Here is a 17,776-nt window from a genome sequence, read left to right on the forward strand (position 1 = left end):
ATGTGGAGCATGTCATCAATGTCAGTATGTGAATTGTGTATCGGGGTGCAAGCGGGAAATAAGTATATTTCAATTTCAGCCCAATTTAGCTGTTATACCCAGGGAATTGTATATATTGCTTGTATAATGCAATGTCCTGGATTTTACATTGGCAAAACTAAACTTAATTAAGCCAAAGGATTTATGAGCACATATGTGAAATAAAAAAGAAGAAAGCAACTAACACTTTATAAAAACATATTAGTCAGTTTCCAGGTCATGAGTTTAGATTTGCGGTTTTACAACACTTGGTGAAGAGTCCGAGAGGTGATCTATTGAAAGTCTTATGGGAGCAATGTGAGGTGTGGTAGCAGATTTACCTGCATGCAACTGCCCCTCCTGGTCTTAATGATATAATTTCTATCACAAGTTTTTTAAAGATGATAGATAGTTTTTATAATTTTATTTTATTTATTTATTTTACATTTGTTGACCGGGAATGTCTGACTGAGCCAAAGTCCTTTTTCAGCAGAGGCCCCGGGAGGAAAGCTCCAAACTAATACAGAAACCAAATTAAGCTAAGATAATACAAACAATATAACATTTCATGGTAATTTAAGATCACATACAGTAAGTCTAAAATCATTTGTTTCAAAAAACAAGCAGCAGTATAGAAATACAAATGTTTATATTATATATATATATATATATATATATATATATATATATATATATATATATAGAGAGAGAGAGAGAGAGAGAGTACCCTACCCAAAGTCTTAAGAGGTATTTACAGAGAAAGGAAGGAAAAGCAAAGTGTACAGGTGATTGGAGGGAAGGAGGAGAGAGTAGGTCAAAGGTCGTATAGGTTGGTTATAAGTGGAGACAGTGGAGAAGAAGGAGAGAGAGGTCTAAGTTAGTTAGATGAGTATATTCAGGGAGGGTGGGAACAGTGGCAGATCCATTGCCCTTTAAGGTACTCTGCTGTGGTTAGTTTAAATTGTTTGGGATGGGTGAGAGTTCTGATTTCGAAAGGGAGTTTATTCCATGCTATGGAGGGTTAATAGCTACATATGTTGAACCCTGATTTAGACTTGGGTTTGTAAATATTAATAGTTATTGAAATGAGCTGCAGAAGTTCCTAGAAGGGGAATAGTGGGATATGAGAGAATGTAAGCTGGACAAAAGGCTGGCTGATATAGGATAGAGTGTATGGTCTTGAAGCTGTAAGAGAAGTACATGAGGTAGTTCAAGCCAGTTTAAGTGTTTCAGAGAGAGACAGTGGTGAGATTTGTAGGTTTGTTGAGCAGTAAATTTTGTTATTTTGTGGTATGTTGACTTGAGCTTAGAAAGTCAAGAGGAGTTTATATTAGTGAGCATTTGCAAGCAATATGCTAAGCGGGGAGAAGATAAGCATGAGTGAGAGAAATTCTAGCTTCATGGGTGAGACATTTTTTGTTTCTTTATAAAAGTCCTAGTTTGAAATGGGTTTTTCTGATAAAATTATTTATATGAAGGTTGAATTTTAGCTGATCATCAATGGTCACACCTAGGAGTTTTGTGCTGCATTCAACTTCTATAGGGGTATTGTTGAGTGACATTATGGTAAAGGAGGATTTGATATAGTTAACTGTTTTAGGGAGAAAGAGTAGTAATTTAGTTTTTTTTGGGGGTTGAGGATGAGTTGATTATTGGAGAGCCATGTTTCCACTGATTCACTGATTCCACCTATTGATGCCTTAATTTGACTTTCTCACTTGGGACTATGTCTATAGGGTGTTTAATATAATTTGTTCTTCAGGGTAATTCTGAAAAAAAAAAAAAAAAAATATATATATATATATATATATATATATATATATATATATATATATATATATATGTTCTTCTGGAGAAACTTTAAACTTTCTACTTTTGAGGCTTAGAGAAGGTTTTGTCTACTAGTACTGGAGGAATTCAGAGTACACACTTTTCTTTCTCATGTTCCCCATCTTCTTGCACCATATTCACCATGCTTTGTTGTACCTCTCTCCAGGATTCTAGAACATTTATATGATACAGTTTCTGAGCACACCTCCATTCTGGTTCTCTGTCTTTACCTCTTTTGTTTGCTCTATGAAGTCACAGGTTCCTTGTCATTTTGCAAAGACCTTTTTTCAGATGTGGGGACTAGAAACAGTACTTGGTCTACCACATGGCACTTCTTGTTTTGGGTATTCCTGTTATCCAAACCATGTTGGCTATATGTGCCCTTTCCATGTTCTCTTTTATGAGAGCTATAACTAGGGCAGGGTGTATGAAGAGGCAGCACAGGGTGCAAGTTGCTAGGAGGCACAACTGGCCGTTGTTGATGGGGCACAATAACTAACATTTATTTAAGAAGGCATGGTTGATAGCATGGCTTCTTAAATGAATATATTTAATAGATTAGTGTTTCAGCAACTGTAGCAATGAATTTATGTTGCTACTGCTACTAACACCGTAGGTTAGTTACATAAATTCCACAAAGCCAGCATTACAAAGCTTTGCTAACTTTTGGATGTGCTTGATGCACCCACTTCTTAATTTTTCTAGTAAATCAATTTAGACTTTTTTAAATTTAAATAGCTGAGCCTGACTGTCTTAGCACTATAACCTTTGTGTATTGAACTCAATGGTCTGAGTTTGTCAGGTATTTCCTGCTCTCAATAACAGATTTTTTTTTCACATTTTTTTCATAGTTGCTGCAGTCTAAGCTAGAAATGCCATGGAAGAATGAGGGGATCCTATCATAAAGTGCACTGCTAAGATTCTTAGCTAGCTACTATAGCCCTAGCCTTCTTGGACAGTGATCTATTCAAAAGTTATTAAGTAGGTGTCTGAATCATCTGCACTGGTAAGTGGCTTTAACAGAATTGCTATTGGTTATGTTGGAGACTTTGTCACTGCACAAGCCCTTCAGTGGTACCATCAATCTCATGCAGAAGCTACTAGACTGAAGTCTTTGTGAAACCCTCAGTGCACATACAGCTGGCATAACCCTCTAGCAGTTTCTTGCTTTGCCAGGCATAGCTTCTCAGTGGGTTGCAGAGGACAGATTGCTGTAGAAATGAGCACTGCACAGGCTTTGATTCTTTCGGAAGCATATATATTTTTCATCAGGACAGAGATCACTAACAGTTAAGGAGCATAATGGTATTGCTAACCTTGATGCTAACCTTGATGCATGCAGCTATATTTGTTGCAATGAAATTCATGGTCACATGGCTGTCACTTTGGATTAACCAGCGGATGAGCAAGTCTTCAAGCAATATCATATTGTCTTTTCTGGCCAATTCTTGACGTTTAGGATGCTTTATATTCACCCTTTTAATGTGAGAAGGTAAAAGTATAGGCAGTCTTAAGAATTAATAAGGTATATCCATTTAAGGCAATGGCTGACATGCTGACAGTCTAGGTGTCGATTCTTCTGCTTTTGGCATATGCCATTAATTAAAGAATGAAAATATCAGTTAGCAAGCAACAGGACTGGACCTCCAAGTCTTGTACCTAACCTGTCTCTCTTAAAGCGATGGCAGTTGCACAGGATCTCCTGATTAACTGGGAGTATCATGGTAATGCTTAATTTCTGACAGACTGAATCTGTTTCTGCACTTATCTACATGAAAGTGCTAATCCATATAATATTTTCTTTCTGGGAATTACCGTGCAGTGTGGTTTCTTTTGTGTTTGGTTCCTGTTATACCACTGGAGTAGACACATGGACTTTTGTGGTTTATCTGTCTCTCTCTCTCTCTTCTCTCTCTCTCTCTCTCTCTATATATATATATATATATATATATATATATATATATATACATTCAATTTCCTATTGACTTAGCACAACGTCGACTTCTGTTTCGTTGACAGTATTCAGTCAATAGAAGCAGATAGTTAACATATACAAGAGACTGATAATTCCTAGGTAGGGGAAAATTCCTTTTCCCTAGGGAATGTGCAGTTTTGGAGTTAGTATATATAATTAGCAGGAGGTATAGGGGGTTGAGGGAGACTTACACTGTGCATACATAAAAGCTGTTTTTGAGATATATTGCTGTTTCAAATGTTTGAGTTTGATTTTCTGCAATTAGGCAATTTGTGCATTTCATATATATCTATATTTATATGTGTGTGTATATATATATATATATATATATATACATATACATATATTTATATAATATATATATATTATCTATTATATATATATATATATATATATATATATATATATATATATATGGATCTACTTAAATTTAAGTATGTGTGCATAATGTCAAAACAAATTGACACGTTACTACAATGCATGTGCTGAGAATTAATCTTGGCTCATGCAAAACTTTAAAAAAATCAAAGAAAGCATCCTTTTTGTGGGGAGGAAGCTCCCTGTACCCCCTATGTGGGGAGCTGCTTCTCTGCACCTCACAATTATTATATATTCTCACTTCAAGATCATACAATCCCTGGGAAAAGGGTATATTCTCCCACCTGGCTATTGTCGATCCTGCACACCTGTTGACCATCTGTTTAGTTGACCAGATTGTATTGACTAAACAGATACTGACCAAAGTACCAGAGACTCATCTATCTATCTATCTATCTATCTATCTATCTATCTATCTATCTATCTATCTCTCTGTCTATCTATCTATCTGTCTAACTCTATCTAGATAGATATCTATTTAGATAGGTAGATAGATAGATAGATAGATAGATAGATAGATAGATAGATAGAGATAGATAGATAGATAGATAGATAGATAGATAGATAGATAGACAAATAGATAGATGTTATTCAGGTTGTCCTCATTAATGTGAATAAGTTTAATTTTTGATTTAACAAGTAAGTGGGAGAAGGCATAAACGGAAAGTGGATTAAACTCTAGACATCAATGGATCTTTACCTATCTATGAGTTTATTAGAGGCCATCTCTAAAACAACATCTAAATGATCCACCATTACTACATGTTTCTTCTGAAATTAAATAATTACTTTGGCCAAAAAATAAAAATATGGTTATCCGTGATTTCTGAATGGAATGTAAATAGTTTCATAATTTTAACACAAACAGCATGGGTCATCTCAAAGATATGGAGACACCACATGTGGTACACGCCCCAGGCATTTCAAATGGTAAATCTGCATCCAATAAAAATGTATCTCCAAGTAATTGTATACATTCTATGGTTAACAGAAAATATTTTTTAAACAAGTTCAGAGAAATGAAAAAAAATGTTAATTAATGAATATATAGTCCTTTGTTAGGAGCAACCCGAGAGCAATATCTGGTTTAGTGATTGCTCTGAGTCACACAGCCTATAGGTAGAGGCAATGGAAATCAGACGTAAGGCTTATACATGGCCTAGGTCTAGCAGCATGTAGTCTTACATCTCTGTGTCACATTGCTAGATATAAGCACAAACAAAACCGAGGGTTTATCATATCCTTTTGGAATTTGCAAAAAAAAAAAAAAGTTTGCCCTCACTGTATAGAGTGGTATCACTTGATAATCTCACTAATTTGCTGCTATCCTAATGTGCAACAAGCACCGCAGAAGAAAGAAGCATTCGCTTGTGAACATAAAAGGATTTATCTTACTCTAGACCACATTCCCTGTTCATACCTTTACACAGAAATATATGCAATGTGCCTAACATTACATCTGATGGCCATTCCAAATGCAAACACGTGCAAAGGTATGACTTCAGTCTTGCAATCTTGTGATGCCATTTTATTTACCAAAATAGGAATTTAGCTATTTTATTAAATAAGCTGTATAAGAACAATATTCAAAGCACTGAAATGTTCTGCCAGTTCAAAACAAAAAGATAATTTAATACAAAATCTGAGATTTCAAAATCATCAAAATGTTTTCATTTATTCTTTAGAGACACAGAAACTATGGGAGATCATAAGAGAAATATATTCTGTATTCTCCGCAAGGTTCCAAACGTCACCTACCCTCAAACTAGGGACATTCACATCTATCACCATAAACTTGAAGGTATGGCCATCTCCACAGGATATAACATGTTTGGATAGAGCACCATTACCAGACCATGTTCTGATACTATATAAATGCTCAAGGATCCTATCTTTAAGTGCTCTATCCATCTTACCTACGTAGAATGAGCAACATAAACCACACACTGCTAAATAAACCACATGTGAAGTTTGGCAGGTCACAGAAATGGTGAACTTAAATTCTTGACCTGTATATGGATGTAAGAAACACCCACTTGTATTTATATACTTACAAAAATTGCACCCATTACAAGGGAGCATGAGGGCAGTTGGTAATGTTGACTGCTCCACTCTATTCCTAGGATAACATAATAGTCTCATTAGATTATATCTGTTCTTAAACCTAAATCTAGGTTCATCACCTACAATCTCCCTGATTGTCACATCAACTGTTAAGATCCTCCATTTCTTCCTAATAATATCAGGTATGGCTTTGATGTCACTTGTATAGAACATAGGTATCTTCATACTTCTCTGCATATTATCAATAGTAGCGCTGACGTCCATATTCAAATGTGGTGCATAGTGGGGGTGGGCTCTACTTTCCCTGAGTTCATATACACCCGAAAGCTCTCTCTCTAATTCAGCCACACTGTATCTCCTATTAATAAACTTCTCTTTCAAATCAAATAACTCAGATCGAAAACATTCTTCTGAGGCATTTAACCTCGAAACTCTCATATCCTGTCCTCTTATAACATTTTTAAAAACATACTGATGATACATACTTTGTCTAAAGAGTCAACTATGGGGAAACCTTCAAGACTTTTTCTCTTCAACTATTGTATGTTCCTTTGCCTTCCCACTCTTCATCGTCTTCTAGTCAATCTTTTCCTACATTACTCACTTTGAATTTACCCTTCCATGTTCTTAACTTATGAATTTTATGCATTTAATTTCTTTTAGCATTTCTTATACCATTTTCTTCTTTATCCAGTTTTGGTCTGCATTAATTATTCTTGAGTATGTACAGTACTTTTGATTTTATTATTTATTATACTTTGAATTTTTTTCATTTAACCTTATCTTCACAGTCAGTATTTTCAAACTTTTTTCCTTTCACCTTTGCTGAAAGAGGCTTTTTTGCCCAGTCAGAACAAATGCAAACAAACAAATAAATAAATATGTTTACTACTAAGCCTCACATTTAATGAATAGAAATAATGACTTGATGCCATAAAGAACTATAGGTGCTAAATAGAAATGCATGAAAAGGTATTTTAGATGTGAATGAATTGAGTTTAATTTATTTACTTGTAATTTGTATGTGACAGTAACTTCAGCAACCCTCATGCTTCCTAAGCAACATTATGTGCTTAAAGTTCTGGAAGTTTCTTCCTAGGTCATTTTGTCCCATGCCTGCTGACAATCATGCCATCCGCTTATCGTCTGGCTGATTTGTTCCCCAATATGAGGGACATATCCCTATTGCAATGCTGAAGTTACAGCTATGCAAGTGATGCAACTTACAGTCAACCGTGAGGGCTGGTTTTGGCATTGCCAGCATCCTGGAAACTGAGGACATATATGCTATGGCCTTAATCCCATAGCTGTTTGTGAAGCTAGTGCATGTTTCTCTTTAGGGACTTTCACTGCCCCTCAGCACTTTGCATTTGTGTTCTTTACCATGAGTTGGGAAGGTCTATTTGTGGAGGGCACATCCTCATTCCTCCCTGCATTAGCTCATTTCTATGTGCAAAGCTTCCACTTTGATAAGGGGCATCAGTCTCCCATTAATCCCCAGGATGAATACATTCATTATCCACTGCCAATGCCATCTCCATCAAATTCCTGAGCTCCTACTTTAACTTTGGTCACAAGGGCTATGCTCAGGGCTTTTGTCCTTTATGCCATGTTACGGGCTTAAGTGCTGACACTTTTCCATTCTTCCACAGCTTTGCATATTCTGCACTATTCATCTCCATGGTACTCAAGCATCTGTCTGAATCAGGCAATACATTTTTCCTTCATTTTCAGTGTGCACATTTTAGCAAACACATTTGAGATTCCCATTCTCACCATCCTGCGCCATAAATTCATTAGTTCACACTGGTTTTCTTTTCTCCTTCTGGGGTCCTAGTAGACATCATGCAAGATGATGATTAGGACAAAGATATTCACTTTGATCTCTCTCAATACAGGTTTGATTGGAGAACCTTTTTTATATATGTGCAAAGCCTCCACTTTGATATGGAGGATCAGTCTCCCATCAATCCCCAGGATGAATACATTCATTATCCTTTATAACAGTAAGCTATCTGATGACTGAACTTTTTTCTTTCTGTCTTGATCCCTATTTCCACCATGTCTGTAATATGTGACTTTTTGCTGTTCACCCTTGTGATGTTTTTGGGGTATGACATCAAGTTGCTGTATGCACAGTTCTCTACAAGGATCTTCCTCCTTATGCTTCTGACAATCCCGTCATATTTCAATGCAAAGCTTCATGTTCTTGAGCAATTCTAATTGTTTAGTTTTTATGATGATCACGTGTGCTCTAACAGCAGTCTTCTTAGAATAACATTATTTATATTACATATTAGCCTATCTTGAAGAATATATTTCAACATTTTTTTCTGGAAGAAGAGTTATGAGCTGTCACCAGGTCTGTAAAATACTCAGTCATAGGCATTTCAGCTTTTCTGTTACAAAAATGAAACTTGAAAATTGCAGTTTCTATTTGAAGTTGTATTAATTATTTCATAAGTTTATTTATTATTTTTATTTATTTATTTACTTATTTATGTATATTTGTTTACCGGGAAATTCCAACTGGACACAGGTCCTTTTTCAGCTGAAGCCCGGGGAGAAAAGCTCCGCATCATGTATGTGATAAAAAGAGATACAAAGTTCCAGCAATAGTAAACAACATTACAGATTGTTGGCTTTAATACAATAACAAGATATTGATTATCAACAGTATATACAGTAAATGCTTACAATATTAGTAACAAAGTTGTCAGACAAGATTTTAAAGTATGTAAAGACAACTAGCTAATTATGACTGTGGTTGGTAATGGCGGTAGTATAGTTGGGTTAAGAGTCTAGGTGGGGTGTGAGGGTTGGGGTGTTAGCCTGGATTAGAACAAGGACAAAGCGAGTACAAATGTAAGTGGAATTTGAGTGCAGTCTTGAAAAGGCTGCTGGAAGGTAGAGTAGTTATAGAGGGTGGAAGATCGTTCCAAAGTGTAGATATGTTACATGGAAATATGGCTTCTCCTGCTGAGTTTTTGGGTTTGATAACAGTGAGTTGATTTCTGTTGTTTGATCTTAGGGGCCTAGTGAAGTGATAGGTTTGGAGATGGGTTTGTAGGGAAGGGATGTTAAGGGGGTGGTTAATAAGTGAGTTGATTAAAGTGAAGGAGTTGTGGGAGTTCTAGCCAGTTTAGTTCTTTAAGGGAGATACAATGATGGCTGTGGTAGGAGGTTCCAGTGGCAAATTTAGCAATTTTGTTGTAACAAGCATCCAGCTTGTGTAGGTCTGTCTGTCTAAAGTTGGTACGTATGGGGGATGCATAGAGTAGGACGGAGATTAGCTGGGGATTGGCTATGGAGATTCTAGCCGCCTTGGTTAGGAATTGGCGGCTTTGATATAATGCACCAAATTTCTTGTGAACTTTTTTTATTGTGAGAGATATGTGGGTGTCAAATCTAAGTTTGTTTTCGATTTCCACACCGAGTAATTTTGTGTCTTCTGATGGAGAGATGATGGTATTGTCTTTGGCGAGAATGTTGAAGTGGGGGGTGCTTTGGGTGGCTTTGGAAGGTTGGAACTGGAGAAGTTTTGCCTTACTTGGGTTGAGTAGGAGCTGAGCATTGGACAGCCAGCTTTCTACAGAAGAAAATGATTACTGTGTGATTTGGTGTAGTTTTGGTAGAGTGGGGGCAGAGCAAATGAGAGGAGAGTCATCTGCGTACTGTATAAGAGTTGCTTGTGTGGTGGCAGTATATAAGTTTTTATTGAAAAATGAGAATAGCAGAGGGCTTAAGATAGACCCTTGGGGAACTCCGAGAGTAACTGGAAGGCGAGGTGATAGGTTATCATCCCAGATTACTGATTGCTGGCATCCGTGTAGATAGCTGTGTAACCAGTTGCAGGCTAATTGTAAGAAGGAGAGATCGTGGAGAGTATAGAGTAGTAGCTTATGAGATATCATGTCAAAGGCCTTTGCTAGATCTAGAAATATGGCAGTAGAGAAGAGGCCATTGTCTTTGTGATGAAGTATAGTGTTGGTGAAGGAGAGCAGAGTGGAGGTAGTGCTGTGATATGGCCTGAAACCATGTTGGGTTTTGGAGAGGAGATTATTAGCTAGGAGGTAGTTGGAGACCTGGGTATTGATACATTTTTCAAGTATCTTGGAGAGAGGGGAGATGATAGTAATGGGGCGGTAATTGGAGAGGTTGGTGGAGTGGGTGCCTTTGTGGAGGGGAATGATGTGGGATATTTTCCATATCAAGGGAACATAGCCTTTTGTTATGGAATGGTTGATTAGAATTGAAATTGGGTAGGCTAGTGTAACAGCTGCAATTTTCAAGTATTCAGAGCGGAGGCTGTCAGCTGTGAGTTTGGTGGGTTTCAGTTTTGACAATAATCTTTTTATGTTGGAGCTAGGTACTAAGGTGAAGAAGAAACGAGGAATGGGGGGTTAGGGTTAGGAGCTGGGGGAGCTGTTGTATGGAAGTGTTGTTTGTTTAGAGATGTAATAGTTTCAGTGAAGTGTTTGTTGAAGGATTCAGCAATACTGCTGGAGGAGGGGGGAATGAATGGCTGGAGGGTATCAACCTTCCCTGGGTGGAGGATAGTGTTAATAGTGGACCAGAATTGCTTAGGATTGTGGTTGGTAGAGTTTAGGGTGGATTTATAGTACAGGGATTTGTCTAATTGTATATGCTTTTTGGCTTTATTACACAGTTGAAGGAATGATTGCCTATCTGACTTATTTTTTGGTAGTCGCCAGTGCTCCCAGGCCTTATCTCTGGATTTCATTAGGGTTCTGGTGGTTTTTTGTAACCATGGGGCATGCCTGGATCTGACTTGGGCATTTCTTACAGGAGCATGGGTGCTTAGGATGAAGAGGAAGGTACTATTAAAGACATGGACAGCCTCATCTAGGTTGAAGTATTTTAGTGGTGACCAGTTAATTTTTTGCAGGGAGGAGATAAAGGAATTGGGGTTGAAGTTGGACTTGTTCCATATTTGCCTGTGGATAATGGGCTTATGATTGTGTGTGTGGTGCCGAATTAGGAAAGTGGGGGAGTGGTCACTAAGACTGTCAGGTAAGCAGCCTGCTTGGTAAGAGTGAGGGGCTTTGTTGACTAGGATCCAGTCAAGTAAGGTATGATTGTTAGGGTTTTTGTTGATTCGGGTAGGGGATTGGATGAGTTGAGTAAACCCATGGAGATTAAGGTGAATGGTTGAGAGATTGTTATTACAGGACAGCCAGTTGATGTTAAAGTCACCAAGAATGATAGTTTCCGCTGGTAGAGATAGAGTAGCCCAGCTCAGGAGATTTTCTAGGGGTGTAATATTTTACCCTGGTGGGAAATAGCATCCTATGATATTAATTGTTTTGTTTGTGTTTAGTTTGAGATTAGCAAAAAGGATTTCTTCATTGCTGAGGGGCGGGGCAGATGAGTTCATTAGCTGAATATTGAGGAGTTATTTAAATATCAATGCTACACCACCTTCTTTTTTGGACAATCTGTCTATGCGAAGGATGTTGTATTCAGGTGGAAGTATTTCCTCACTTCTGATATGAGGTTTGAGCCAGGTTTCAGTTAGGAAGAGAATATCTGGGGAATATATGTTTATGCTGGCATGTAGTTCTTGGATTTTATTGCATATGCTTCTCATGTTTAGGGACATTATAAGTAGGTCTGCTGTTTTCTTGTTGGCTAGGAGTTGAGTTGTTGGGGGTGGGGGGTGCATGGACTAGGGTTTGTAGTTGGGTTGGATTTGAGAGGACCAGGGTTTGGATGGATGTCTCCAGCCAGGGCTAGTTTATGGAGGGTGTTTAGGATATGTTTTATATACATAGTAAATTGCTTATGGTATCTTAGGGATATTTTTTGAGTGTGTTAGGTATTTGGTAATGGAGTGTGTGTATTGGGAGGATGTTTTTGATGACAGAGGTTGTGTAGTTATAGTGTAAATGTTTGAAGGAGGGTGTTGGGAGAGCACCGGAGAAGTTGCTGGGGCATGTGACTGTGAAGCCTTGGAAGCATGTAATGTGAGCTAGAACTACGCAGGTTAGGATTGTTATTATATTAGGTAGTAGCATGATTGTGTTGGATGTAGGGATGTAGGGGAGAGGGTGACTAGTGGTGTAGCCTAAATGGTGGTAATTAGGGGTGGGGTTAAGGCTAAGAATAAATGTAGATGTACTGGGGGCAGGTGGAAATAGGGGGCAGGGAGGGGAGCAAAGTGAGTGCAGCAAACGGAGCGGGCTAGACGCAGGCTAAAGATTGCAGTGTAAGTGTCTAAATAGCCAAATTGTTAGGAGTTATTTGAATCTAGTAGGAAAAAACAATCTATAGAGCTGATTTCAGCTGTGTCTTTTCTGGGTAGATACCTAGTTTGAAGCATACAAAAAATGGCAGTTTAAGTACCTTGTTGCCTTTATTTTACAAGTGGGCAGTTCCAGTGTAGCTATTGAGTTACCTCTTTTCGCCTAGAGCTTTATCTTGGTTTACTGATAACTAAAAAGAAAAGTTAACTGGGGAATGTATTTACAGCTGATGGGGCCAGGGTAGCAGCTGCTGTCCCTAGCCTTGGGTAGAGCCAGTTATTTCTGCTTTAGATCAGGTACTTTCTACAGTAGCAGGCTAAGAGGGAAACATAGTTATACACCTACAGTAACTTATTTTCTTTTTAAAGCCCTTGAATCCTTGTGGCTGGTTTCTTCACTGCAGATGCAGCCAATGGCCAAGGATTCAGCAAGTGGGGACTGAGAGAGAACCCGTTCGCAGGGACAGTGGTCACTAAATGAAAAGATGGAGACAAAACAAATTATTACATTAAGGTCTCTAAAAGGGGAATGAGAGAGAAGTGCTGTAAAAAGTAACTGAAATAATAAATTTATCACCCAGGCAGGAAGGGTATTGGGTTTAAGAGTAGCAGCATGTTACACTATTTACACAGGTACAAAGTGTTTAGTAAAAAAGGCTCAGGCAACTGTTATGCATTCGCATATGAAGTCTTGACATAAAAAAAAAACACCTTACTTAGGGTTATGTCCCAGAAAATGTAGGTAGCCCATGAAGTTAAAGAGACCGTTCTATCACAGATATAGCAGTAGTAAACTATCACTGCAATTGTATATAACAGTACTTAAATATCGCAACACAAACATTTATGTAGCTACATTGCTATAATATTTCTCATGGTACAGCAGTTAAAACAACTAAGGATTGCTCTGACTTGGCAGCAAAACAGGACTTTTAGCCATAATATGGTGTTCTGTATTTAACTTATGCTTTCCTTCAAACTGAATCACAGAGCACTCAGTCACACTGCTTAGCATCTATTTTAACTAAAAAGTATGTATTAAACAAAAGTGATGAGGATTAGCAATCCAGTTTGATACTATAGCATCTGTAGGTGCTAGCAGCATGAAGCACACTAAGCAACAAATCAGACAGGGAAATGATACATTGTAAGTTTCCCAGCTATTCAAATATTTTATTACCTAGGAATACTTTAACTAAACTATACATATGTACTCAAGCAACACTTTATAAAACTGACACCATCAGCCTCATTGCTTGTTGTGTCTTTCGGCTTATCCTGGTTAGGGGTCGCCACAGCGGAACTCCGGTCCACTAATGTTTGGTAGTGGATTTTTACGTGCCGAGTTATGATACACAACCTTCAACGAAGGCACCTCAGCCTCATTGCTATTAGGAGAAAATTGTGACAGTATTTTGCAGTACTCTTCCCAGCTTTGAATGTGAGGGGCAGATGGATCAGCAGTGCCTAATTTTATCCATGTGAACCTTTGCAATTTCTTTATACCTTTCAAAGCCTTATCACCATTATGTCATTAGTCATGTGATCCAACTCCAGTAACTGGCATTACAGAAAAAAGTGAAAGTGAAGGACTTTTATTCCAAAAGTGAAAGTGAATGACTTTTATTCCGAAAGTGAAAGTGAAAGACTTTTATTCCAAAAGTGAAAGTGAAGGACTTTTATTCCATTCAATAGTTACATCTGAAGTTCAGCTTCATTCTGGAATGACAGTTAAATAACAACCTTGTTGAAAAAGTAGGTTATAAATAACTCATTATGGCTCTCAGTAAATGCATATTGTGAAAAGAACATGCAAATTAAAAGCAAAAAGGGATCAGACTCTGTTAATGCATTGCATGTTATATTATATTATACATTGCTTTATAGATATGATGTACTGCCCTCGTATTAGACTGGATTTATCAAAAATCTGTATTTTTAAGGAGGACTAACACCTAATTAAAGTCGTCTTTTCTCTATATTTAATAACTTATAAAGGGCAGGATATGTTTATGTGAATTTAATTTTAATAAATTATTTGCCCAGTTTATTTTTGTGAATTTATTTTGTTCTCAATGTCAGTATACATAGCTGCATAATTCTATACTTCTCATTTTTCAGATGTTGTCTAAAGATAGACTAATTATACATGAAGCTCTTTCCTTTGAGTTCCTTTCATCTTGTGCTATGAACAAATGAGGTTATTTTAAATTGTGCTTAACAAAGTATGTTTCTTTTATCCATTGCAGGTTACTTGTGCAGTGAACAACACCAGGCATATTCTTACATATTGTTACATATTGTTACATATGATATATTTCTTGCTGTCACATCAGCCCATGCTGGCAATTAATTCAGAGTTTTGCTTTGTCTCTCCTTTGGCACTATTAGCTCTTTGTCCATTTTTATTATTGAAATATACATCCTTCCTCACTTGTGTTTTATTCCTTAATTTTTGTTATACCATAGTGTACTAAAGTCTCATAAATTTTAAAATAATCCACTTTAGTGCAAAGGAGAGTATATTGTATTATTAAACAGTACTCTGGCAGCGGTATTACTAAACAGTATTCCATCAGTGGTATTAATAAACAGTACTCCATCGATGATATTACTAAACGGTTCTCCATTTTTGGTATTACTAAACAGTACTCGATCAGCGGTATTACTAAACAGATTAATGTAACTACAAAATGGGGGCTCAGGCACTGCAGTATGAATATTTAGCTGAGCAGGAAGTTAAAATGGACCAGTCAGCAAGAATAAAAACTGCTTGCACTTTTGATAAACAAATCTAAATCAGTTCTAAACTGGGATGTGATGACTCTAATTTGTAGCTGGACTAAGATATATACAATCATGAGTGGATATGCCTTGGTTTATGTAAATTTTGATAAGCATCTGCACTTCTAAGAAGAAATATGGCCACAAAAGACTGCCTCTGCAAGCAAAATTAATTACATTTTACATGCTGTAAATTGTTAAGCCTGGCTGTAAACTGTATTTCTAAGAATAAATATCAATAAATGAAGGGGTGCTAGTCCAGCTGGACCTTCTTGTCTCATGACAGCTGTTATTATTTAAGTTTTATGGAAGCCATTTCACTGTAAGAATCTGAAACAGTTCTTCCATATAGAGCAGTAATACATGATGTGTCTGAAGTTTAACTTTAGCTGTGAAAGTGAAATCAGTCTGATAACTATGTAGATAGCACTGGAACATATGTTAAAAATGAACACATATGAGGTAAAGTAAGGCAAGATGTATTCACTTTTGGGTGCCTATATTTCTGGCAATTTACAGCAGACTGTCACTGGGTGTCTACCAGGAGTGCTTGCATGCTACCAGTTTGTGACTCACTCATTCACTGGCACTTGCTCTAACTGACAAGGGCCCTAACTCCACTAACCCAATCCTAGTGAATTTCCTCACACTGCCTCCATTCAACTCCTGTGAACTACATAACCCTAACCAAACCCTAATTCTAACCCTGAAACTTTCACCCTGTCACTTACTCTGACCATAGCCATTTGCCTCCCTAATGATGAAGTCTACAATTGATACCTAAACCTAAGACTCCATCCCCACTCCTTAAACCTTCCATCTCTGATTACTTCTTAACTCTAAAACTCAACTCCTACTACCAAACCTAAAGTCCCTATCCTGTTCCCTAAAGCCTAAAGCTCCCTTTCTACTCACTCAAATCCTGAATTACTACCTAACACTAAAACTCCCTTTCCGCTAGGTCTTGATCCAGCACAGGATGATCTAGGCAGCTGTCTAGGGTGCAGTTCTAGATGGAGGTCCCATAAAAACTGTTAAAAAATAAATAAAACAAATAACACCCCAGGCCTAAGCCTTTACTCCTGCTCTGTGGCAAAAACTATGAAACTCCCTTCCATTAACCATCACAACTTCTACTAACCTGCAAGCCTTCAAAACTTTTATAAAAGAATACTTCATCAAAGTTTTTATTTGCTCCTTTATGAGCCCAGGATGAGGTACTCTTATACATTTTTCTACCTCTACTCTCTCTGTCACCACTACTAAATTGCCCTACCCTCCCTTCTTCTACACAAACTTCCTTGAGGTAGCAATCATACCTTTTCCACATCTATTCCTACTATACCCTTTATCATAACCTACCATTCTCTATTTGTACTATCCTACGCCTTCACCAATATAATCTTTTACCATATTTCATGACCTCTAAAATATTAATAATCATTACGATAATCATTTATTATGTAAATAATGCTACACCTTCCTATTATCAGGCTTTCCATATAATTTATGCTTGAACACTACAACCTGATTATGACTGTTGAGTTTTTATTCTGACAAACTAATGCATAGTTTTTCAAATTTTGTGTTGAATGTTATGACTTTATTATATCTGTCTAGTTTTTCATTCTGTTAACCATATGTTTCTGGAGCTTTTCTCCCCAGGCCTCCACTGAAAATGGGTACCTCATGACCCAGTGAGACCTTCCTGGTAAACAAATGCCTAATAAATAAATAAATAAATAAATAAATAAAACTGTCCAACTACCACCCACATCTCCCAGCCCAGTTAACAGCTTAGTTTCAGGAAGTCATGAAATCTCTTTGTCTCTCATTGGCTCTATATTTGAGCCGATGAGGAAGTAATTTCAGACTTCCTGCATGGCAGAACAGCATGAGTAATTTTTTAAACTTTTTTTTTTATTTTTGTAGCATGCAACATGTTGGTTATTACTGTGCTTTCAAAGGCTTCAGATTTCTTATGTTTTCATTGGAAAGCTGCTATACATGGATTTTCATTACAAACAAGACATTGTTTGAACTTATGTTTACTGACCGCTTGGATTTTGATATTTACTACATGGAGCTTGGACTGCTATTTCATTATAGCCAACAATGTGAAATGTATTGGGTATCTTTGAATGGACCTTAGTGAGAATTCAGATACATTTTGAGGTGGTATATTATGCTTATGGTGTGTATGTGTGTTTATTTCAAAAGAGGAAACTATTACCAATCATAAACCTATAGTGTTAGCAATTAAAGTTTCATAATTCTTGTTTTTTTATGTATCACAGGCACCAGTCAGGAAAATTGTCTGGTTAAGTGACTTGTTCAGAATCAAACAATATGCAAGCAGAGGAAGGAAACATAAAACCTTGCACCCTTGACTGTAGGAAGCAATTCATGAAGAGCACCAATTACCAGTCCTTTACTGACTGCATCATTTTCTGATATATCAG

Source organism: Protopterus annectens, chromosome 5.part1 (genome assembly GCF_019279795.1).
Source record: "Protopterus annectens isolate FY-2018-M chromosome 5.part1, PAN1.0, whole genome shotgun sequence".
In the NCBI taxonomy this organism is placed as follows: Eukaryota; Metazoa; Chordata; order Ceratodontiformes; family Protopteridae; genus Protopterus; species Protopterus annectens.